Below are 24,537 nucleotides of genomic sequence, written 5' to 3'. Positions count from 1 at the left end.
GCACTCCCGCACGCTCCATTCAAGCAACAACTTTGCACTCCCGCTTTGAACATCGGCACAGTCGCAACAAGTAAGGCGACTCTACTCAGAGAAGTCACTCTACACAGTAACAAGATTTCTTTTGCACAGACAGAAAGGGCTTCACCCGCAAAGGTAAAGCCTGCCAAAAATAGAAACAACTCATTAGTGCTGCTCTCCACGGAAGTCTTTAGTAAAAGGCGAAAGACTTGTACGTTATGAAGAGAAACCAGAGTACGATTATCCGTCACTGCGGGAGCAGGGCATCAGGCTAGTTGGCATAGCCACCTTCCCCATGGTGAGCTTTGCTTGGTTGAGACGCTTGTTCCCCCCCCTTGCTCCTCGGCTGACCAAGTAGGAACAATCGGGCCCTATTCGATGGCTGCAACACCTGAAAGAGATATTGATGCGAGACCCGATCAAAAGCTTTTTCAAAGTCTGAATTTAAGATGACAAGCCGGGTGTTTCTGTCTCTAGCTTAATCAATGATGTCTGGAATCAGTACGAGGCTGTCGGTGAGTTGTTTCCCTGAGATGGCACAAGCCTGGTCTGGGTGAATTACCTCCTCTAAACTAGAGGACATCCGTGTCGCTAAAACCTTGCTAAAAAGTTTACAGTCAGAGTTTAAAAGTGTGATGGGCCTCCAATTCTTTAGGTCAGTCTTATCATTTTTTTTATAAAGTAGAGTCACTATTCCCACTCTAAAATTGTCAGGAAGTCGGTCGAGTTTTTCAAAATCTTTAAAAACATCTAAAATATCTGATGATAAAAGGTCCCAAAAGGTCAGAAAGAATTCTGCAGGAAGCCCGTCTAAACCCGGAGCTCGACTTCTCTTAAAACCTGTTAGGCATTTTTTTAACTCTAAAGCAGTAAAATCCTGTGTCAAGTGTGCATTCTCTTTTACGGTTTTGTCAACGAATTTTAAAATTTCTGCCGATGTTTCCAAGTGCACTGCCTTCTCTTTGTACATGTTACTATAAAAGGTATGTAGAGTTTCAATCATCTCTTGTGTGGATTTTGTTAAAAACCCATCTTCTCTCTTTAGATTTTGAATACACTCCTTTTTATTTATAACTTTCTTAAAAAAGTACCATGTGCATGTTTCACCTTCCTCAATTTCCTGCTCCCTGCTTCTTACAAAAATTCCTTTACTCTTTATTTCTGCTAAAACTGACATTTCCTTTTTGACATCTTTGATTTCTTCATTAAAGTCTATGCCACACTGATTTAGTTTAAAGTAGCGCTGTAAGCGTTTCTGTAGTCCCATCATACATCTGTTCTCTTTCCTTTTTTTATGTTTACCTTGCTGTTTAAAAAAAGTCTGGGTCGTTTCCTTCACCATTTCCCACCATTGTGCATGTGTTTCGTAGAGGTCTTGAAGGGTTTGCCACTCTTTATAACATTCCCTGTACTGACTGACTATGATTTCATCCTCCAACAGGGAACAGTTGAGTTTCCACAGACCACTTCCTACCGTCACACCAGAAGGGGGTGAAAGGGTGCAGGAGAGCATAAGGTGGTCTGAAAAGAAAACAGGGGTTAATCTAACATCAGTGGGTGGGCAATCTCTAGTAAAGAAATAATCAATGCGAGAGGCTCTGGTGCCATCATGACTAAACCAGGTGAAGCCCTCCTCTCTGGGATGCATGGTTTTAAAACAGTCAGTAAGCTTAAAATCCCTGCACATGCCCTGAAGTAAAATCGAAGTCTTATCCATTTAAAAATCTCCCCCTGCTCTTTTTCTATCTTTTCTGCTCAAGATAAAGTTAAAATCCCCTCCTACAACTAAAGGTACTTGCCCTAGCATGTAAAACTGTATATCTTCTAAAATGTCATACCTGTCATTTTTTCCATTGAAACCATAAATATTTAAGAGGTTAAAGTCTTGCCCCATAAAATTCAAGTGTGCTAAAAGTGCCCGTCCGTCTCTCACCACTGTGCTACCTTTCACCAGAACATGCGGATTTTTAATTAGAATGGCCACACCATCATTTTTATTTTGATTTGAGCCACTCCATATCGATAAATGGGGCCACATTTCCTCCCATTGTCTCTGGTTTTTTAAAAAAGGTAGTCCACATTCTTGTATTAAAAACACATCTGATTTTATGGAGTCTAAGAAGGATAAAATACTCTGGGCTCTTGTCTTTGATTTCACACTTCTCACATTTAGTGTTGAGAAGGTGAGAACCATTAAAAGGATAAAGGAAAGTAGGTATGTCATTTTCGTTTTTCTAAGTTATCAAAACAAATTACACACTCAGGTTATTTCTTGGGAAACTATCTCTTCCTTCATTTCTTTAGGTGAAAAGTGAGTAGGGTGATCTATATTTCCTTTTCGGACTCTCGGTGTTGGCCTCTGACGCAATGTTGCATTTAACTTTGAGTCCCTGGGGGTTGATTGCAGAGCTAAAGTTAAAAAGGAGACCTCATTTTGTGAGTCGGAGGGGAAGACTCTAGGTTCTTCCACTGAAGAACTGTCTGAAAGGGACCTAACCCTTCCCCTCTTCTCTGATAACACTGGGGAATCAAAGGACAACTCAGATGCCGTCCTCTTCGGCTGTTGACCTTCGGGGAGGTGAGTATCTTCACTAGACTCACCTGTCTGCTCTTCCTCCTCATTTAGCGTATCTCCACCCTCTGCCTGTGAATTCTCACAGACTTAAGCACTGAGTGGTGAGGCCTCTACAGGCCCTACCCCTTTATGCTCCTCACTTCCAACCCAAGCTTTTTGCGGCAAGTTTGAATCTATTGGGTCAACCTCTTCACTTTGTTCACCAACTGCCACCTCTGGTCCTTCTCTTTGTTGGCTTGACTGTGGCTTTAGCGTCTTTAATTTGTTGGCAAAAGATTTAGGGCAATCTCTGAAGAGGTGATTTAATTCTCCACAGAGATTACATTTCCTGCCATTTGGACACTCTCCAAAAGTGTGCCCAATTTCTCTGCACTTCCCACATATCACCTTGGTACAAGCCTCAACCAGGTGCCCATGCTCACCGCACTTGCGGCAGAGCTTGGGCTGCCCCTGGTAGTGGATGTAACCTCGGTTTTCGAGGTGGCCAGAGTGTCACTTTGCATCTCCGCCCAACCGCTGCACTGAGCAAGCTCCAATTTCAACTCCTATTGCTAAAAATACATTTAATATGTAGTCCTCGTATATAGGACATATCAGATATTAAACTGATAAGAACAGATACTACACTTGATCTTAGCCAAAAGGCCGAGAAGCGATAACTGTCCAATGGTTCACGTCCGAGGGCCCTTCCTGGCACATTGCGCACTTGTAGCGGTGTTCTTTTTATGGCCATAGGTGGCCAGAGTGTCACTTTGCACCTCCGCCCACCCGCTGCACTGAGCACTCTTCAGCCCTTTTAACTGATATAACTTTGCACTCCCGCACGCTCAAGCGAGCACCATTCAAGCAACATCGGCACAGTCGCAACAAGTAAGGCGACTCTACTCAGAGAAGTCACTTTGCACAGTAACAAGATTTCTTTTGCACAGACAGAAAGGGCTTCACCCGCATAGGTAAAGCCTGCCAAAAATAGAAACAACTCATTAGTGCTGCTCTCCACAGAGGTTTTTAGTAAAAGGCAAAAGACTTGTACGTTATGAAGAGAAACCAGAGTACGATTATCCGTCACTGCGGGAGCAGGGCATCAGGCTAGTTGGAATAGCCACCTTCCCCATGGTGAGCTGTGCTTGGTTATTGCCTTATTGAGGCTTTGTTCTGACCGCTCATTCGGTGTTGCGTTTCTTTCAAGCAATTCTCCCGGTTAGCCCATACTCGGCTCGCTCCCAGAGCCGTCTTAAAGTCTACTTTGCATTCACTCTCTTTTCTCAGCAGACTCTTGGGATTTTATCTATAAAATGAATTCCTTCACTCAAACTATGTTAAAACTGCTTTGTCCTTCATATTTACCATGTCTAGAAAGATTTAAACAAAAAAAACAACGTTGTACTTTGCAGTAAAAGAAAGAGCAAATCTAAAGTTTCAGGAATCCGAGAATAAGCTTACTTTCATGAGATCTTCACGATTTCGGATTTTGCTATAAAATTAATTCCTTCTCTCAAACTAAATTAAAACTGCTAAACCGCTAATCTGTTACATGTAAGGCAGATGTCAAATTCACCGAAATAGGATCTAAGGGTATTCGGCCAATCAAGCTGTAGCAGCTTCGGTAAAAGAGTATAAGTTGAAGAGTTTGTGAATAAAGGTGTGCGCACATATAGTGAGCTGTAGGAAAGTAGGCAGGGAGCAATGCTGGCTGGGGTATATGTTCTTGTATGTTGTCTGACTGTTTGATTTGAATGTGTTGTGTAAGTGTCCTGTTGAATGTTACATGTTTGGGCTTTGACACGCTTCACTGTGGTTGTTAACTGTGTGGTGTGTCCTGAAATGTTATATATTTGGGCTGTGTGACATGCTTAATGCTTGTCAGTAGCTACCCACTTATTCATATATAGCAACTGACAACATAAGAAGTCCGGACATACTTTGATAGTAGTTGTAGAAGTATCCTTATTGATAATAGATAAACTAATTCATAGTGATAGAACAGTAGATGAACAGGTGCCTGCACATGTCTCACGAAAATAAAATGGGTGTATGATTGCTGACGGCAGAGCCATACTGCCAAACTTATGAGTTCTTGTGGCAAACTTGATTCAGTGTCTTGACGTGTATACGCTGTTTCGCTGACTTGATTGTCACAAGAAACAAAGTGTGTTTGATAAGATCCGACCATTTTATTACGGGAGGATCAGTATGTATGGATTCTGATGTGACTGATAAACCCATTCGTATCTTAAGCATAATCTAATACGTGAGACAACGCCCTGGCACACAATCAAAAAAAAAAAAAGAGAGAGCGGTTTTGTGTCACCACAGTCCATCATGTAGAAAAGAGAGAAAAAAGCCTTTCTGATTTGGTATGTGTGCTAACAGTGCAGAGTGTAGAGAAAAGAGAGCAAAGAAAGCCGTTTTGGTGTCACGGGTGTTGTGACTTACACACACATTTCTGAATTGAGAAAGGAAATTATTTTAGAGGAAGCACTAGAGTTTAGATCCCACATTTGTTGATAGGCATTCATTTATTTCTTCACTTCTGATGAAGTTTCAACAATAAACAACATACTTTGTATTATGAGAAAGAACCAGACTCATTCTTCAGGAATCCGAAAAAAAGCTCTATTTAACGAGTTATGCACGAATTCGGATTCTACTATAAAACGAATTCCTTAACTCAAACCAAGTTAAGACTGCTTTGTCCTTCATATTTATTCATGTCTAATCAAGTTTCAACGATAAACAACGTTGTACTTTGTAGAATGAGATAGAACTTCTTCAGCAATAAGCATCTCTCGACATATGACGAAGTACAGATTTTGCTATAAAATTAATTCCTTCTATCAGCCTGACTTAAAACTGTTTGTCCTCCTTATTTATCCACTTCAAATCAAATTTCAACAATTAAAAAAATTTGCGGTTTGAGAAAGAACAACTTAATCTTCAGCAATCAGTAAAAAAAGAGGGTAAGAAAAGGTTAGAATGCCCGACTATACACCATCAAAAGCTGGAGCGGAGGTGTTCCGCTGTAAGACGGTGTGAATGTCCGACCATAGTTGGTAAAAAGCAATTAAGAAAAGGTTCGAATATCCAACCAAACATAATTAAAAGCGGGAGCAGAGCTGTTTGACTGCAAGTAGGTGTGAATGTCAGATCATAATATGCAAAAAGCTGATGAGAAAGGGTGAGAATGCCTGACTATACACCATCAAATGCAGGAGCGGAAGTGTTCGGCTGTGAGTAGGTGTGAATGTCCGACCGTAATGGCTGAAAAATGTGTTAGAAAAGACTAGAATGCTGGACCATACATCATCAAAAGCGGGAGAAGTGGTGTTCGGCTGCAAGTAGGTGTGAATGTCAAGCCATAATTACCCACAAACGGGTAAGAAAAGGTAGTATTGCCAGACCATACATGATCAAAACAGGGAGCGGAGGTGGTTCAGCTATAAGGTGTGAATTTCTGACTAAAGTTAGTAAAAAGCGGGTAAGACAAGGTGCGAATGCCCAACAATGTATGATCAAAAGAGGGAGCGGAGGTTTTCGGCTGCAAGGTCTGAATAACCAACCATAATTTGTAAAAACCGGGGATGAAAAGGCTCGAAAGCCTGACTATATACCATCAAAAGCAGGAGCAGAGGTGTTCAGCTGCAAGAAGGTCTGAATGTCCGACTTAAGTTCAAATATATTAACAAAAGCGGGAGGAGAGGTCTTCGGATGAGAGTGGTTTAGAATTTCCAACCATAATCTATAAAATGCGGTGAAAAAAAAGGTGTTATAGAACACTAAAAGGTGGAGCGGAAGTATTCGGCTGCAAGAAGGTGTGAATGTCCGACTATATTTGGTGAAAAGTAGGTGAAGCAAGGTCTGATAGCGCAACCTTACATCATCAAAAGCGAGATCAGAGGTGTTTGGCTGCAAGAAGGCCATAGTTTGCCAAAAGCGGGTAAGGTGCGAATGACTGACTAAATATCAACAAAAGTGGGGGCAGAGGTCTTCGGATGCAAGTGGGTGTGAATATCCCACCATACAAGTATGGTGGAGAGGAAGCTGTGAATGGCCGACCATAGTTTGCAAAAAGCGGGTGAGAAAAGGTTCGAATGCCAAACCATGCATCATCAAAAGCAGGAGTGGATGTGTTTGGCTACACGAAGGTTTGAATGTCTGACCATAGTTTGTAAAAAGCGGTTAAGAAAAGGTTCGAATGCCCGAACATACACCATCAAAAGAGGGAGCGGAGGTTTTCCGCTGTAAGAAGGTGTGAATGTCCGACCATAGTTGGTAAAAAGCGGGTAAGAAAACGTTAAAATACCCGACTGTACACAATCAATAGCGGGAGCGGAGTTGTTCGGCTACAAGAAGGTGTGATAGTCCGACCATGGTTTGTAAAAAGCGGGTAAGAAAAGTTGCGAATGCCCGACAATGTATGATCAAAAAGAGGGAGCGGAGGTTTTCGGCTACAAGAAGGTTTGAATGTCCGACCATAGTTTGTAAAAAGCGGGTAAGAAAAGGTTCGAATGCCCAACTATACACCATCAAAAGCGGGAGCGGAGGTGTTCCGCTGTAAGAAGGTGTGAACGTCCGACCAAAGTTTGTAAAAAGCAGTTAAGAAAAGGTTCGAATATCCAACCAAACACAATCAAAAGCGGGAGCAGAGCTGTTCGACTGCAAGTAGGTGGGAATGTCAGATCATAATTTGCAAAAAGCTGATGAGAAAGGGTGAGAATGCCAAACTATACACCATCAAATGCGGGAGCGGAAGTGTTCGGCTGTGAGTAGGTGTGAATGTCCGACCATAATTGCTGAAAAATGTGTTAGAAAAGACTAGAATGCCGGACCATACATCATCAAAAGCGGGAGAAGGTGTGTTCGGCTGCAAGTAGGTGTGATTGTCCAGCCATAATTACTCACAAATGTGTAAGAAAAGGTAGTATTGCAAGACCATACATGATCAAAACAGGGAGCGGAGGTGGTTCAGCTGCAAGGTGTAAATTTCTGACTAAAGTTTGTAAAAAGCGGGTAAGACAAGGTGCGAATGCCCGACAATGTATGATCAAAAGAGGGAGCGGAGGTGTTCGGCTGCAAGAAGGTCTGAATGTCCAACCATAATTTATAAAAACCGGGAAGAAAAGGCTCGAAAGCCCGACTATGCACCATCATAAGCGGGAGAGGAGGTGTTCAGCTGCAAGAAGGTGTGAATGTCCACCCAAAATTACTGAAAAATGGGTAAGAAAAGGTGCGAATGCCAAACCATACATCATCAAAAGAGGGAGCAGAGGTGTTCCGCTGTAAGACGGTGTGAATGTCCGACCATAGTTGTTAAAAAGCGGGTAAGAAAAGGTTAACATACCCAACTGTACACAATCAATAGAGGGAGCGGAGTTGTTCGGCTACAAGAAGGTGTGAAAGTCTGACCATGGTTTGTAAAAAGCTTGTAAGAAAAGGTTCGTATGCCCGAATATATACCATCAAAAGCGGAAGCGGAGGTGTTCGGCTGCAAGAAGGTCTGAATGTCCAACCATAATTTGTAAAAACCGGGAAGAAAAGGCTCGAAAGCCCGACTATGCACCATCAAAAGCGGGAGCAGAGGGGTTCAGCTGCAAGAAGGTCTGAATGTCCATCAATAATTGCTTTAAAACATGAAAATAAAATTTCGAATATCAAACTGCAAATGATCATAAGCGGGAATGGATGTGTTCGGCTACAAGAAGGTTTGAATATCCGACCGTAGTTTGTAAAAAGCGGGTAAGAAAAGGTTCGAAAGCCCGAACATACACCATCAAAAGAGGGAGCGGAGGAGTTCCGCTGTAAGAAGGTTAGAATGTCCGACCATAGTTGGTAAAAAGCGGGTAAGAAAAGGTTAAAATACCCGACTGTACACAATCAATAGCGGGAGCGGAGTTGTTCGGCTACTAAAAGGTGTGAAAGTCCGACCATGGTTTTTAAAAAGCGGGTAAGAAAAGGTGCGAATGCCCGACAATGTATGATCAAAAGAGGGAGCGGAGGTTTTCGGCTGCAAGGTCTGAATGTCCAACCATAATTTGTAAAAACCGGGGATGAAAAGGCTCGAAAGCCTGACTATATACCATCAAAAGCAGGAGCAGAGGTGTTCAGCTGCAAGAAGGTCTGAATGTCCGACTTAAGTTCAAATATATTAACAAAAGCGGGAGGAGAGGTATTTGGATGAGAGTGGTTGAGAATTTCCAACCATAATCTATAAAATGCGGTGAAAAAAAAGGTGTTATAGAACACTAAAAGGTGGAGCGGAAGTGTTCGGCTGCAAGAAGGTGTGAATGTCCGACTATATTTGGTGAAAAGCAGGTGAAGCAAGGTCTGATAGCCCAACCTTACGTCATCAAAAGCGAGATCAGAGGTGTTTGGCTGCAAGAAGGCCATAGTTTTCCAAAAGCGGGTAAGGTGCGAATGACCGACTAAATATCAACAAAAGTGGGGGCGGAGGTCTTCGGATGCAAGTGGGTGTGAAAATCCCACCATACAAGTATGGTGGTGAGGAAGCTGTGAATGGCCGACCATAGCTTGCAAAAAGCGGGTGAGAGAAGGTGCGAATGTCCAACCATACATGATCAAAACAGGGAGCGGAGGTGTTTGGCTGCGACAAGGTGTGAATAACCACCCATAATTAATGAAAAGCGGGCAACAAGTAGGTTCGAATGACCAACCATACATCATCAAAAGCAGGAGTGGATGTGTTTGGCTACAAGAAGGTTTTAATGTCCGAGCATAGTTTGTAAAAAGCGGTTAAGAAAAGGTTCAAATGCCCGAACATACACCATCAAAAGAGGGAGCGGAGGTGTTCCGCTGTAAGAAGGTGTGAATGTCCGACCATAGTTGGTAAAAAGCAGGTAAGAAAACGTTAAAATACCCGACTGTACACAACCAATAGCGGGAGCGGAGTTGTTCGGCTACAAGAAGGTGTGAATGGCCGACCATGGTTTGTAAAAAGCGGGTAAGAAAAGTTGCGAATGCCCGACAATGTATGATCAAAAAGAGGGAGCGGAGGTTTTTGGCTACAAGAAGGTTTGAATGTCCGACCATAGTTTGTAAAAAGCGGGTAAGAAAAGGTTCAAATGCCCGAACATACACCATAAAAAGAGGGAGCGGAGGTGTTCCGCTGTAAGAAGGTGTGAATGTCCGACCATAGTTGGTAAAAAGCAGGTAAGAAAACGTTAAAATACCCGACTGTACACAATCAATAGCGGGAGCGGAGTTGTTCAGCTACTAGAAGGTGTGAAAGTCCACCCATGGTTTGTAAAAAGCGGGTAACAAAAGGTACGAAAGCCCGAATATATACCATCAAAAGCGGAAGCGGAGCTGTTCGGCTGCAAGAAGGTGTGAACATCCGACCAAAGTTTGTAAAAAGCAGTTAAGAAAAGTTTCAAATAACCAACCAAACATAATCAAAAGCGGGAGCAGAGCTGTTCGATTGCAAGTAGGTGTGAATGTCAGATCATAATTTGCAAAAAGCTGATGAGAAAGGGTGAGAATGCCCGACTATACACCATCAAATGCGGGAGCGGAGTTGTTCGGCTGTGAGTAGGTGCGAATGTCCGATCATTATTTCTGAAAAATGTGTTAGAAAAGTTAAGAATGCTGGTCCATACATCATCAAAAGCAAGAGAGGTGGTGTTCGGCTGCAAGTAGGTGTGATTGTCCAGCCATAATTACTCACAAACGGGTAAGAAAAGGTAGTATTGCCAGACCATACATGATCAAAACAGGGAGCGGAGGTGGTTCAGCTGCAAGAAGGTGTGAATGTCCGACTATATTTGGTGAAAAGCAGGTGAAGCAAGGTCTGAATGCCCAACCTTACATCATCAAAAGCGAGATCAGAGGTGTTTGGCTGCAAGAAGGCCATAGTTTGCCAAAAGCGGGTAAGGTGCGAATGACCGACTAAATATCAACAAAAGTGGGGGCGGAGGTCTTCGGATGCAAGTGGGTGTGAATATCCCACCATACAAGTATGGTGGAGAGGAAGCTGTGAATGGCCGACCATAGCTTGCAAAAAGCGGGTGAGAGAAGGTGCGAATGTCCAACCATACATGATCAAAACAGGGAGCGGAGGTGTTTGGCTGCGACAAGGTGTGAATGTCCACTCATAATTAATGAAAAGCGGGCAACAAGTAGGTTCGAATGCCCAACTATACATCATCAACAGCAGGAGGGGATGTGTTCGGCTACATGAAGGTTTGAATGTCCAAGCATAGTTTGTAAAAAGTGGGTAAGAAAAGGTTAGAATGCTCGACTATACACCATCAAAAGCTGGAGCGGAGTTGTTCAGCTACAAGAAGGTGGGAAAGTCCACCCATGGTTTGTAAAAAGCGGGTAAGAAAAGGTTCGAATGCCCAACTATACATCATCAACAGCAGGAGGGGATGTGTTCGGCTACAAGAAGGTGTGAATGTCCGACCATAGTTGGTAAAAAGCGGGTAAGAAAAGGTTAAAATACCCGACTGTACACAATCAATAGCGGAAGCGGAGTTGTTCAGCTACAAGAAGGTGGGAAAGTCCACCCATGGTTTGTAAAAAGCGGGTAAGAAAAGGTTCGAATGCCCGAATATATACCATCAAAAGCGGAAGCGGAGGTGTTCGGCTGCAAGAAGGTGTGAACGTCCGACCAAAGTTTGTAAAAAGCAGTTAAGAAAAGGTTCGAATATCCAACCAAACATAATTAAAAGCGGGAGCAGAGCTGTTCGACTGCAAGTAGGTGTGAATGTCAGATCATAATATGCAAAAAGCTGATGAGAAAGGGTGAGAATGCCCGACTATACACCATCAAATGCGGGAGCGGAAGTGTTCGGCTGTGAGTAGGTGTGAATGTCCGATCGTAATGGCTGAAAAATGTGTTAGAAAAGACTAGAATGCTGGACCATACATAATCAAAAGCGGGAGAAGTGGTGTTCGGCTGCAAGTAGGTGTGAATGTCAAGCCATAATTACCCACAAACGGGTAAGAAAAGGTAGTATTGCCAGACCATACATGATCAAAAGCGGGAATGGAGGTGATCAGCTGCAAGAAGGTCTGAATGTCCACCCATTACTGAAAAATTTACTACAACAAAGAACAACATTGGACTTTGCAGTAGAAGTTGAAATCGATCTAGACATTGATAAATATGAAGGACAAAGCAGTTTTAACTTGGTTTGAGTGAAGGAATTCATTTTATACATAAAATCCGAAATCATGCAGAACGTATGAAAAAAAGCTTATTCTCGGATTCCTGATCTTTCAGTGTTGCTCTTTCTTCTACTCCAAAATACAATGTTGCTCTTTGTTGAAGTCGATCTAGACATTGATAAATATGAAGGACAAAGCAGTTTTCACTTGGTTTGAGTGAATGAATTCATTTTATACATAAAATCCCAAATCATGCAGAATGTATGAAGATAAGCTTATTCTCGGATTCCTGATCTTTCAGTGTTGCTCTTTCCTCTACTGCGAAATCCAATGTTGTTCTTTGTTGAAATCGATCTAGACATTGATAAATATGAAGGACAAAGCAGTTTTAACTTGGTTTGAGTGAAAGAATTCATTTTATAGCAAAATCCCAAATCATGCAGAACTCCTCAAAAAGGGCGTGTGGCTTAATCACAATTGTGGTTCTTTCTCATTCAGGGTAATATGAGGACGTTTATGCTTGAAATATATGTAGAAATGGGTACATATGAAGGACAAAGCAGTTTTCACTTGGTTTGAGTGAAGGAATTCATTTTATACATAAAATCCCAAATCATGCAGAACGTATGAAAAGAAGCTTATTCTCGGATTCCTGATCCTCCAGTGTTGCTCTTTCTTCTACTGCAAAATACAATGTTGCTCGAAGGACAAAGCAGTTTTCACCTGGTTTGAGGGAAGGAATTATTTTTATAGTAAAATCCGAAATCGTGCAGAACTCATGAAAATAGGCTTATTCTCGGATTCCTAAAACTTTTGATTTGCTCTTTCTTTTACTGCAAAGTACATCGTTGTTTTTTGTTGAAATCTATCTGGACATTGATAAATACCAGCCGAACATCTCTGCTGCCACTTTTGATAATTTATGGTTGGGCATTCTTACCTTTTCTTACCCGATTTTTACAAATTATGATCTGACATTCACAACCACTTGCAGTCGAACACCTTCTCTCCCGCTTATGATCATGTGCGGTTTGATATTCGAAAATTTTCTTTCATGTTTTCTAGCAATTATTAATGGACATTCAGACCGTCTTACAGCGGAGCTCCTCCGCTCCCTCTTTTGATAGTGTATGTTCGGGCATTCGAACGTTTCCCTACCCGCTTTTTACAAAGTATAGTCGGACATTCAAACCTTCTTGTTTGAGAAGAAGGTTCGCACCTGCTTTTGATTATGTATGGTTGGGCATTCGCACCTTTTCTTACCCATTTTTCAGTAATTATGGGTGGACATTCAGACCTTCTTACAGCCAAACACCTCCTCTGCCACTTTTGATGGTGTATAGTCTGGCTTTCGAGCCTTTTCTTCCCCGGTTTTTACAAATTATGGTTGGACATTCAGACCTTGCAGCCGAAAACCTCCGCTCCCTCTTTTGATCATACATTGTCGGTCATTCGCACATTGTCTTACCCGCTTTTTACAAACTTTAGTCGGACATTCACACCTTCTTGCAGGTGAACCACCGCCGCTCCCACTTTTGATGGTGTATGTTCGGGCATTCAAACCTTTTCTTACCCGCTTTTTACAAACTATGGTCGGGCATTTAAACCTTCATGTCGCCAAACACATCCACTCCTGCTTTTGATGGTGTATGGTTGGGCATTCGCACCTTTCCTTACCCATTTTTCAGTAATTATGGGTGGACATTCAGACCACCCATAATTCAGACATTCAGACCTTCTTGCAGCTGAACACCTCCGCTCCCGCTTTTGATGGTGTATAGTCGGGCTTTCGAGCCTTTTCTTCCCTGGTTTTTACAAATTATGGTTGGACATTCAGACCTTCTTGCAGCCGAAAACCTCCGCTCCCTCTTTTGATCATACATTGTCGGGCATTCGCACCTTTTCTTACCCGCTTTTTACAAACTAGGGTCGGACTTTCACACTGTTTAGTAGCCGAACAACTCCGCTCCCGCTATTGATTGTGTAGAGTCGGGTATTTTCACCTTTTCTTATCCGCTTTTTACAAACTATGGTCGGACATTCACACCTTCTTACAGCGGAACACCTCCGCTCCCTCTTTTGATGGTGTATGTTCAGGCATTCGAACCTTTCCTTACCCGCTTTTTACAAATTGTGGTCAGACATTCAAACCTTCTTGTAGCCGAAGACATCCACTCCTGCTTTTGATGATTTATGGTTGGGCATTCGAACCTTTCCTTACCCGCTTTTTACAAATTGTGGTCAGACATTCAAACCTTCTTGTAGCCGAAGACATCCACTCCTGCTTTTGATGATGTATGGTTGGGCATTCGCACTTTTTCTTACCCATTTTTCAGTAATTATGGGTGGACATTCACACCTTCTTGCAGCTGAACACTTTCTCTCCCGCTTATGATCATGTGCGGTTTGATATTCGAAAATTTTCTTTAATGTTTTCTGGCAATTATTGATGGACATTCAGACCTTCTTGCAGCTGAACAACTCCGCTCTAGCTGTTGATGGTGTATAGTCGACTTTTTGGAGCCTTTTCTTACCCGGTTTTTACAAATTAAGGTTGGACATTCAGATCTTCTTTCAGCCGAAAACCTCAGCTCCCTCTTTTGATCATGCATTGTCGGGCATTCGCAAACTTTTCTTACCCGCTTTTTACAAGCCATGGTCGGACTTTCACACCTTTTAGTAGCCAAACAACTCCGCTCCCGCTATTGATTGTGTACAGTCAGGTATGTTCATCTTTTCTTACCCGCTTTTTACAAACTATGGTCGGACATTCACACCTTCTTACAGCGGAACACCTCCGCTCCCTCTTTTGATGGTGTATGTTCGGGTGTTCGAACCTTTTCTTACCCGCTTTTTACAAACTATGGTTGGACATTCAAACCTTCTTGTAGCCGAACACATCCACTCCTGCTTTTGATGATGTATGGTTGGGCATTCAAACCTACTTATTGCCCGCTTTTCATTAATTTTGGGTGGACATTCACACCTTGTCGCAGCCAAACACCTCCGCTCCCTGTTTTGATCATGTATGGTTTGACATTCGCACCTTTTCTCACCCGCTTTTTGCAAACTATGATCGCCCATTCACAGCTTCCTCTCCACCATACTTTTATGGTGGGATATTCACACCCACTTGCATCCGAAGACCTACGCCCCCACTTTTGTTGATATTTAGTCGGTCATTCGCACCTTACCCGCTTTTGGCAAACTATGGCCTTCTTGCAGCCAAACACCTCTGATCTTGCTTTTGATGATGTAAGGTTGGGCATTCAGACCTTGCTTCACCTACTTTTCACCAAATATAGTCGGACATTCACACCTTCTTGCAGCCGAACACTTCCGCTCCACCTTTTAGTGTTCTATGGGGTATTCACACCTTTTTCCCACCGCATTTTATAGATTATGGTTGGAAATTCTAACCCACTCTCATCCGAATACCTCTCCTCCCGATTTTGTTAATATATAGTCGGGCATTCGAACCTTTTCTTACCCGCTTTTTACAAATTATGGTCGAACATTCACACCTACTTGCAGCCGAATACTTCCGCTCCACCTTTTAGTGATGTAGGGTTGGCATTTCCACCTTTTCTTACCCTCTTTTTATACTGATTGCTGAAGATTAAGTTGTTCTTTCTCAAACTACAAATTTTTTTTAATTGTTGAAACTTGATTTGAAGTGGATAAATAAGGAGGACAAACAGTTTTAAGTCAGGCTGATAGAAGGAATTAATTTTATTGCAAAATCTGTATTTCGTCATATGTCGAGAGATGCTTATTGCTGAAGAAGTTTTTTCTCATTCTACAAAGTATAACGTTGTTTATCATTGAAACTTGATTAGACATGAATAAATATGAAGGACAAAGCAGTCTTAACTTGGTTTGAGTTAAGGAATCCGAATTCGTGCATAACTCGTAAAATAGAGCTTATTTTCGGTACACTTGATCTCAGCCAAAAGGCCGAGAAGCGATAACTGTCCACTGGGTCACGTCGGAGGTTCCTTCCTGGCACATTGCGCACTTGTCGCGGTGTTCTTTTTATGGCCATAGGTGGCCAGAGTGTCACTTTGCACCTCCGCTGCACTGAGCACTCTTCAGCCCTTTTAAATGGTATAACTTTGCACTCCCGCACGCTCCATTCAAGCAACAACTTTGCACTCCCGCTTTGAACATCGGCACAGTCGCAACAAGTAAGGCGACTCTACTCAGAGAAGTCACTCTACACAGTAACAAGATTTCTTTTGCACAGACAGAAAGGGCTTCACCCGCAAAGGTAAAGCCTGCCAAAAATAGAAACAACTCATTAGTGCTGCTCTCCACGGAAGTCTTTAGTAAAAGGCGAAAGACTTGTACGTTATGAAGAGAAACCAGAGTACGATTATCCGTCACTGCGGGAGCAGGGCATCAGGCTAGTTGGCATAGCCACCTTCCCCATGGTGAGCTTTGCTTGGTTGAGACGCTTGTTCCCCCCCCTTGCTCCTCGGCTGACCAAGTAGGAACAATCGGGCCCTATTCGATGGCTGCAACACCTGAAAGAGATATTGATGCGAGACCCGATCAAAAGCTTTTTCAAAGTCTGAATTTAAGATGACAAGCCGGGTGTTTCTGTCTCTAGCTTAATCAATGATGTCTGGAATCAGTACGAGGCTGTCGGTGAGTTGTTTCCCTGAGATGGCACAAGCCTGGTCTGGGTGAATTACCTCCTCTAAACTAGAGGACATCCGTGTCGCTAAAACCTTGCTAAAAAGTTTACAGTCAGAGTTTAAAAGTGTGATGGGCCTCCAATTCTTTAGGTCAGTCTTATCATTTTTTTTATAAAGTAGAGTCACTATTCCCACTCTAAAATTGTCAGGAAGTCGGTCGAGTTTTTCAAAATCTTTAAAAACATCTAAAATATCTGATGATAAAAGGTCCCAAAAGGTCAGATAGAATTCTGCAGGAAGCCCGTCTAAACCCGGAGCTCGACTTCTCTTAAAACCTGTTAGGCATTTTTTTAACTCTAAAGCAGTAAAATCCTGTGTCAAGTGTGCATTCTCTTTTACGGTTTTGTCAACGAATTTTAAAATTTCTGCCGATGTTTCCAAGTGCACTGCTTTCTCTTTGTACATGTTACTATAAAAGGTATGTAGAGTTTCAATCATCTCTTGTGTGGATTTTGTTAAAAACCCATATTCTCTCTTTAGATTTTGAATACACTCCTTTTTATTTATAACTTTCTTAAAAAAGTACCATGTGCATGTTTCACCTTCCTCAATTTCCTGCTCCCTGCTTCTTACAAAAATTCCTTTACTCTTTATTTCTGCTAAAACTGACATTTCCTTTTTGACATCTTTGATTTCTTCATTAAAGTCTATGCCACACTGATTTAGTTTAAAGTAGCGCTGTAAGCGTTTCTGTAGTCCCATCATACATCTGTTCTCTTTCCTTTTTTTATGTTTACCTTGCTGTTTAAAAAAAGTCTGGGTCGTTTCCTTCACCATTTCCCACCATTGTGCATGTGTTTCGTAGAGGTCTTGAAGGGTTTGCCACTCTTTATAACATTCCCTGTACTGACTGACTATGATTTCATCCTCCAACAGGGAACAGTTGAGTTTCCACAGACCACTTCCTACCGTCACACCAGAAGGGGGTGAAAGGGTGCAGGAGAGCATAAGGTGGTCTGAAAAGAAAACAGGGGTTAATCTAACATCAGTGGGTGGGCAATCTCTAGTAAAGAAATAATCAATGCGAGAGGCTCTGGTGCCATCATGACTAAACCAGGTGAAGCCCTCCTCTCTGGGATGCATGGTTTTAAAACAGTCAGTAAGCTTAAAATCCCTGCACATGCCCTGAAGTAAAATCGAAGTCTTATCCATTTAAAAATCTCCCCCTGCTCTTTTTCCATCTTTTCTGCTCAAGATAAAGTTAAAATCCCCTCCTACAACTAAAGGTACTTGCCCTAGCATGTAAAGCTGTATATCTTCTAAAATGTCATACCTGTCATTTTTTCCATTGAAACCATAAATATTTAAGAGGTTAAAGTCTTGCCCCATAAAATTCAAGTGTGCTAAAAGTGCCCGTCCGTCTCTCACCACTGTGCTACCTTTCACCAGAACATGCGGATTTTTAATTAGAATGGCCACACCATCATTTTTATTTTGATTTGAGCCACTCCATATCGATAAATGGGGCCACATTTCCTCCCATTGTCTCTGGTTTTTTAAAAAAGGTAGTCCACATTCTTGTATTAAAAACACATCTGATTTTATGGAGTCTAAGAAGGATAAAATACTCTGGGCTCTTGTCTTTGATTTCACACTTCTCACATTTAGTGTTGAGAAGGTGAGAACCATTAAAAGGATAAAGGAAAGTAGGTATGTCATTTTCGTTTTTCTAAGTTATCAAAACAAATTACACACTCAGGTTATTTCTTGGGAAACTATCTCTTCCTTCATTTCTTTAGGTGAAAAGTGAGTAGGGTGATCTATATTTCCTTTTCGGACTCTCGGTGTTGGCCTCTGACGCAATGTTGCATTTAACTTTGAGTCCCTGGGGGTTGATTGCAGAGCTAAAGTTAAAAAGGAGACCTCATTTTGTGAGTCGGAGGGGAAGACTCTAGGTTCTTCCACTGAAGAACTGTCTGAAAGGGACCTAACCCTTCCCCTCTTCTCTGATAACACTGGGGAATCAGAGGACAACTCAGATGCCGTCCTCTTCGGCTGTTGACCTTCGGGGAGGTGAGTATCTTCACTAGACTCACCTGTCTGCTCTTCCTCCTCATTTAGCGTATCTCCACCCTCTGCCTGTGAATTCTCACAGACTTAAGCACTGAGTGGTGAGGCCTCTACAGGCCCTACCCCTTTATGCTCCTCACTTCCAACCCAAGCTTTTTGCGGCAAGTTTGAATCTATTGGGTCAACCTCTTCACTTTGTTCACCAACTGCCACCTCTGGTCCTTCTCTTTGTTGGCTTGACTGTGGCTTTAGCGTCTTTAATTTGTTGGCAAAAGATTTAGGGCAATCTCTGAAGAGGTGATTTAATTCTCCACAGAGATTACATTTCCTGCCATTTGGACACTCTCCAAAAGTGTGCCCAATTTCTCTGCACTTCCCACATATCACCTTGGTACAAGCCTCAACCAGGTGCCCATGCTCACCGCACTTGCGGCAGAGCTTGGGCTGCCCCTGGTAGTGGATGTAACCTCGGTTTTCGAGGTGGCCAGAGTGTCACTTTGCATCTGCGCCCACCCGCTGCACTGAGCAAGCTCCAATTTCAACTCCTATTGCTAAAAATACATTTAATATGTAGTCCTCGTATATAGGACATATCAGATATTAAACTGATAAGAACAGATACTACACTTGATCTTAGCCAAAAGGCCGAGAAGCGATAACTGTCCAATGGTTCACGTCCGAGGGCCCTTCCTGGCACATTGCGCACTTGTAGCGGTGTTCTTTTTATGGCCATAGGTGGCCAGAGTGTCACTTTGCACCTCCGCCCACCCGCTGCACTGAGCACTCTTCAGACCTTTTAACTGATATAACTTTGCACTCCCGCACGCTCAAGCGAGCACCATTCAAGCAACATCGGCACAGTCGCAACAAGTAAGGCGACTCTACTCAGAGAAGTCACTCTGCACAGTAACAAGATTTCTTTTGCACAGACAGAAAGGGCTTCACCCGCATAGGTAAAGCCTGCCAAAAATAGAAACAACTCATTAGTGCTGCTCTCCACAGAAGTTTTTAGTAAAAGGCAAAAGACGTTATGAAGAGAAACCAGAGTACGATTATCCGTCACTGCGGGAGCAGGGCATCAGGCTAGTTGGAATAGCCACCTTCCCCATGGTGAGCTGTGCTTGGTTATTGCCTTATTGAGGCTTTGTTCTGACCGCTCATTCGGTGTTGCGTTTCTTTCAAGCAATTCTCCCGGTTAGCCCATACTCGGCTCGCTCCCAGAGCCGTCTTAAAGTCTACTTCGCATTCACTCTCTTTTCTCAGCAGACTCTTGGGATTTTATCTATAAAATGAATTCCTTCACTCAAACTATGTTAAAACTGCTTTGTCCTTCATATTTACCATGTCTAGAAAGATTTAAACAAAAAAAACAACGTTGTACTTTGCAGTAAAAGAAAGAGCAAATCTAAAGTTTCAGGAATCCGAGAATAAGCTTACTTTCATGAGATCTTCACGATTTCGGATTTTGCTATAAAATGAATTCCTTCACTCAAACTAAATTAAAACTGCTAAACCGCTAATCTGTTACATGTAAGGCAGATGTCAAATTCACCGAAATAGGATCTAAGGGTATTCGGCCAATCAAGCTGTAGCAGCTTCGGTAAAAGAGTATAAGTTGAAGAGTTTGTGAATAAAGGTGTGCGCACACATAGTGAGCTGTAGGAAAGTAGGCAGGGAGCAATGCCGGCTGGGGTATATGTTCTTGTATGTTGTCTGACTGTTTGATTTGAATGTGTTGTGTAAGTGTCCTGTTGAATGTTACATGTTTGGGCTTTGACACGCTTCACTGTGGTTGTTAACTGTGTGGTGTGTCCTGAAATGTTATATATTTGGGCTGTGTGACATGCTTAATGCTTGTCAGTAGCTACCCACTTATTCATATATAGCAACTGACAACATAAGAAGTCCGGACATACTTTGATAGTAGTTGTAGAAGTATCCTTATTGATAATAGATAAACTAATTCATAGTGATAGAACAGTAGATGAACAGGTGCCTGCACATGTCTCACGAAAATAAAATGGGTGTATGATTGCTGACGGCAGAGCCATACTGCCAAACTTATGAGTTCTTGTGGCAAACTTGATTCAGTGTCTTGACGTGTATACGCTGTTTCGCTGACTTGATTGTCACAAGAAACAAAGTGTGTTTGATAAGATCCGACCATTTTATTACGGGAGGATCAGTATGTATGGATTCTGATGTGACTGATAAACCCATTCGTATCTTAAGCATAATCTAATACGTGAGACAACGCCCTGGCACACAATCAAAAAAAAAAAAAGAGAGAGCGGTTTTGTGTCACCACAGTCCATCATGTAGAAAAGAGAGAAAAAAGCCTTTCTGATTTGGTATGTGTGCTATCAGTGCAGAGTGTAGAGAAAAGAGAGCAAAGAAAGCCGTTTTGGTGTCACGGGTGTTGTGACTTACACACACATTTCTGAATTGAGAAAGGAAATTATTTTAGAGGAAGCACTAGAGTTTAGATCCCACATTTGTTGATAGGCATTCATTTATTTCTTCACTTCTGATGAAGTTTCAACAATAAACAACATACTTTGTATTATGAGAAAGAACCAGACTCATTCTTCAGGAATCCGAAAAAAAGCTCTATTTTACGAGTTATGCACGAATTCGGATTCTCCTATAAAACGAATTCCTTAACTCAAACCAAGTTAAGACTGCTTTGTCCTTCATATTTATTCATGTCTAATCAAGTTTCAACGATAAACAACGTTGTACTTTGTAGAATGAGATAGAACTTCTTCAGCAATAAGCATCTCTCGACATATGACGAAGTACAGATTTTGCTATAAAATTAATTCCTTCTATCAGCCTGACTTAAAACTGTTTGTCCTCCTTATTTATCCACTTCAAATCAAATTTCAACAATTAAAAAAAATTTTCAGTTTGAGAAAGAACAACTTAATCTTCAGCAATCAGTAAAAAAAGAGGGTAAGAAAAGGTTAGAATGCCCGACTATACACCATCAAAAGCTGGAGCGGAGGTGTTCCGCTGTAAGACGGTGTGAATGTCCGACCATAGTTGGTAAAAAGCAGTTAAGAAAAGGTTCGAATATCCAACCAAACATAATTAAAAGCGGGAGCAGAGCTGTTTGACTGCAAGTAGGTGTGAATGTCAGATCATAATATGCAAAAAGCTGATGAGAAAGGGTGAGAATGCCTGACTATACACCATCAAATGCAGGAGCGGAAGTGTTCGGCTGTGAGTAGGTGTGAATGTCCGACCGTAATTGCTGAAAAATGTGTTAGAAAAGACTAGAATGCTGGATCATACATCATCAAAAGCGGGAGAAGTGGTGTTCGGCTGCAAGTAGGTGTGAATGTCCAGCCATAATTACTCAAAAACGGGTAAGAAAAGGTAGTATTGCCAGATCATACATGATCAATACAGGGAGCGGAGGTGGTTCATTTGCAAGAAGGTGTGAATGTCCGACTAAAGTTTGTAAAAAGCGGGTAAGACAAGTTGCGAATGCCCGACAATGTATGAGGTTTTCACGAGGTTTTCGGCTGCAAGAAGGTCTGAATGTCTGAATTATGGGTGGTCTGAATGTCCACCCATAATTCCTGAAAAATGGGTAAGAAAAGGTGCGAATGCCCAACCATACATCATCAAAAGCAGTAGAGAATGTGTTCAGCTTCAAGAAGGTGTGAATGTTCGACTAAAGGTTGTAAAAAGCGGGTAAGACTAGGTGCGAATTTCCGACATTGTATGATCAAAAGCGGGAGAGGTGTTCAGCTGCAAGAAGGTGTGAATGTCCACCCATAATTACTGAAAAATGGGTAAGAAAAGGTGCGAATGCCCAACCATACACCATCAAAAGTAGGAGTGGATGTGTTTGGCGACAAGGTTTGAATGCCCGACCATAGTTTGTATAAAGCGGGTAAGAAAAGGTTTGAATGCCCGAACATACACCATCAAAAGAGGGAGCGGAGGTGGTTCAGCTGCAAGAAGGTGTGAATGTCCGACTAAAGTTTGTAAAAAGCGGGTAAGACAAGTTGCGAATGCCCGACAATGTATGAGGTTTTCACGAGGTTTTCGGCTGCAAGAAGGTCTGAATGTCTGAATTATGGGTGGTCTGAATGTCCACCCATAATTCCTGAAAAATGGGTAAGAAAAGGTGCGAATGCCCAACCATACATCATCAAAAGCAGTAGAGAGTGTGTTCAGCTTCAAGAAAGTGTGAATGTTCGACTAAAGTTTGTAAAAAGCGGGTAAGACAAGGTGCGAATGCCCGACAATGTATGATCCAAAGCAGGAGCGGAGGTGTTCAGCTGCAAGAAGGTCTGAATGTCTGAATTATGGGTGGTCTGAATGTCCACCCATAATTCCTGAAAATGGGTAAAAAAAGGTGCGAATGCCCAATCATATATCAACAAAAGCAGGAGAGGATGTGTTCAGCTGCAAGAAGGTATGAATGTTCGACTAAAGTTTGTAAAAAGTTGATAGGGAAAGGTTCAAATGCCCGAACATACACTATCAAAAGAGGGAGCGAAGGAGCTCCGCTGTAATACGGTCTGAATGTCCATTAATAATTGCTAGAAAACATGAAAGAAGATTTTCGAATATCAAACCGCACATGATCATAAGCGGCAGAGAAGGTGTTCGACTGCAAGTGGGTGTGAATGTCAGATCATAATTTGTAAAAAGCGGGTAAGAAAAGGTAAGAATGCCCAACCATAAATTATCAAAAGTGGCAGCAGAGATGTTCGGCTGGTATTTATCAATGTCCAGATAGATTTCAACAAAAAACAACGTTGTACTTTGCAGTAAAAGAAAGAGCAAATCAAAAGTTTTAGGAATCCGAGAATAAGCTTATTTTCATGAGTTCTGTACGATTTCGGATTTTACTTTAAAATGAATTCTTTCCCTCAAACTATGTTAAAACTGCTTTTAACTTCATATTTATCAATGTCTAGATCGATTTCAACAAAGAAGGATCAGGAATCCAAGAATAAGCTTCTTTTCATACGTTCTGCATGATTTGGGATTTTATCTATAAAATGAATTCCTTCACTCAAACCAAGTTAAAACTGGTTTGTCCTTCATATGTATCCATTTCTACAGATATTTCAAGCATAAACTTCCTCATATTACCCTGAATGAGAAAGAACCACAATTGTGATTAAGCCACACGCCCCTTTTGAGGAGTTCTGCATGATTTGGGATTTTATCTATAAAAGGAAATTCCTTCACTCAAACTATGTTAAAACAGCTTTTACCTTCATATTTATCAATGTCTACATAGATTTAAACAAAAAAAACAACGTTGTACTTTGCAGTAAAAGAAAGATTAAATCAAAAGTTTTCGGAATCCGAGAATAAGCTTATTTTCATGAGTTCTGCATGATTTGGGATTTTATGTATAAAATGAATTCCTTCACTCAAACCAAGTGAAAACTGCTTTGTCTTTCATATTTATCTATGTCTAGATCGACTTCAACAAAGAGCAACATTGTATTTTGCAGTAGAAGAAAGAGCAACACTGAAGGATCAGGAATCCGAGAATAAGCTTATTTTCATACGTTCTGCATGATTTGGGATTTTGCTATAAAATGAATTCCTTCACTCAAACCATTTTGAAACTGCTTTGTCCTTCATATTTATGAATGTCTAGATTGATTTCAACAAAGAACAACATTGGATTTCACAGTAGAGGAAAGAGCAACACTGAAGGATCAGGAATCCGAGAATAAGCTTATTTTCATACATTCTGCATGATTTGGGATTTTATGTATAAAATGAATTCCTTCACTCAAACCAAGTTAAAACTGCTTTGTCCTTCATATTTATCAATGTCTAGATCGATTTCAACTTCTTCTACTGCAAAGTCCAATGTTGTTCTTTGTTGTAGTCGATTTTTCAGTAATTGGTGGACATTCAGACCTTCTTGCAGCTGATCACCAATTCTCCCGCTTTTGATGATGTATGGTCCAGCATTCTAGTCTTTTCTAACACATTTTTCAGCCATTACGGTCGGACATTCACACCTACTCACAGCCGAACACTTCCGTTCCCGAATTCTCACCCTTTCTCATCAGCTTTTTGCATATTATGATCTGACATTCACACCGCCTTGCAGTCGAA

At 41.7% G+C, this 24,537-nt stretch overlaps 5 non-coding genes and 1 pseudogene across 5 annotated transcripts; all 6 read right to left on the bottom strand.

Moving 5' to 3' along the window:
- Positions 1-142: 142 nt before the first annotated feature.
- On the bottom strand, positions 143-256 carry LOC140318770 (U5 spliceosomal RNA). The gene has a single exon (XR_011917916.1). It is a non-coding gene; the product is annotated as a U5 spliceosomal RNA (small nuclear RNA).
- A 2,812-nt stretch (positions 257-3,068) lies between these two features.
- On the bottom strand, positions 3,069-3,250 carry LOC140318752 (U2 spliceosomal RNA). Its single transcript, XR_011917898.1, has one exon. It is a non-coding gene; the product is annotated as a U2 spliceosomal RNA (small nuclear RNA).
- Positions 3,251-3,535: 285 nt separating this feature from the next.
- Positions 3,536-3,649, bottom strand: LOC140318719 (U5 spliceosomal RNA). Its single transcript, XR_011917870.1, has one exon. It is a non-coding gene; the product is annotated as a U5 spliceosomal RNA (small nuclear RNA).
- A 12,329-nt stretch (positions 3,650-15,978) lies between these two features.
- On the bottom strand, positions 15,979-16,092 carry LOC140318769 (U5 spliceosomal RNA). Its single transcript, XR_011917915.1, has one exon. It is a non-coding gene; the product is annotated as a U5 spliceosomal RNA (small nuclear RNA).
- Positions 16,093-18,900: 2,808 nt separating this feature from the next.
- On the bottom strand, positions 18,901-19,086 carry LOC140318754 (U2 spliceosomal RNA). The gene has a single exon (XR_011917900.1). It is a non-coding gene; the product is annotated as a U2 spliceosomal RNA (small nuclear RNA).
- A 285-nt stretch (positions 19,087-19,371) lies between these two features.
- LOC140318730 (U5 spliceosomal RNA) lies at positions 19,372-19,479 on the bottom strand (annotated as a pseudogene).
- Positions 19,480-24,537: the final 5,058 nt, after the last annotated feature.

This window comes from Leuresthes tenuis, unplaced genomic scaffold (genome assembly GCF_036924035.1).
Source record: "Leuresthes tenuis unplaced genomic scaffold, fLeuTen1.0.hap1 SCAF_11, whole genome shotgun sequence".
Lineage (NCBI taxonomy): Eukaryota > Metazoa > Chordata > Actinopteri > Atheriniformes > Atherinopsidae > Leuresthes > Leuresthes tenuis.
This window is presented reverse-complemented; position numbering and strand designations above follow the sequence as displayed.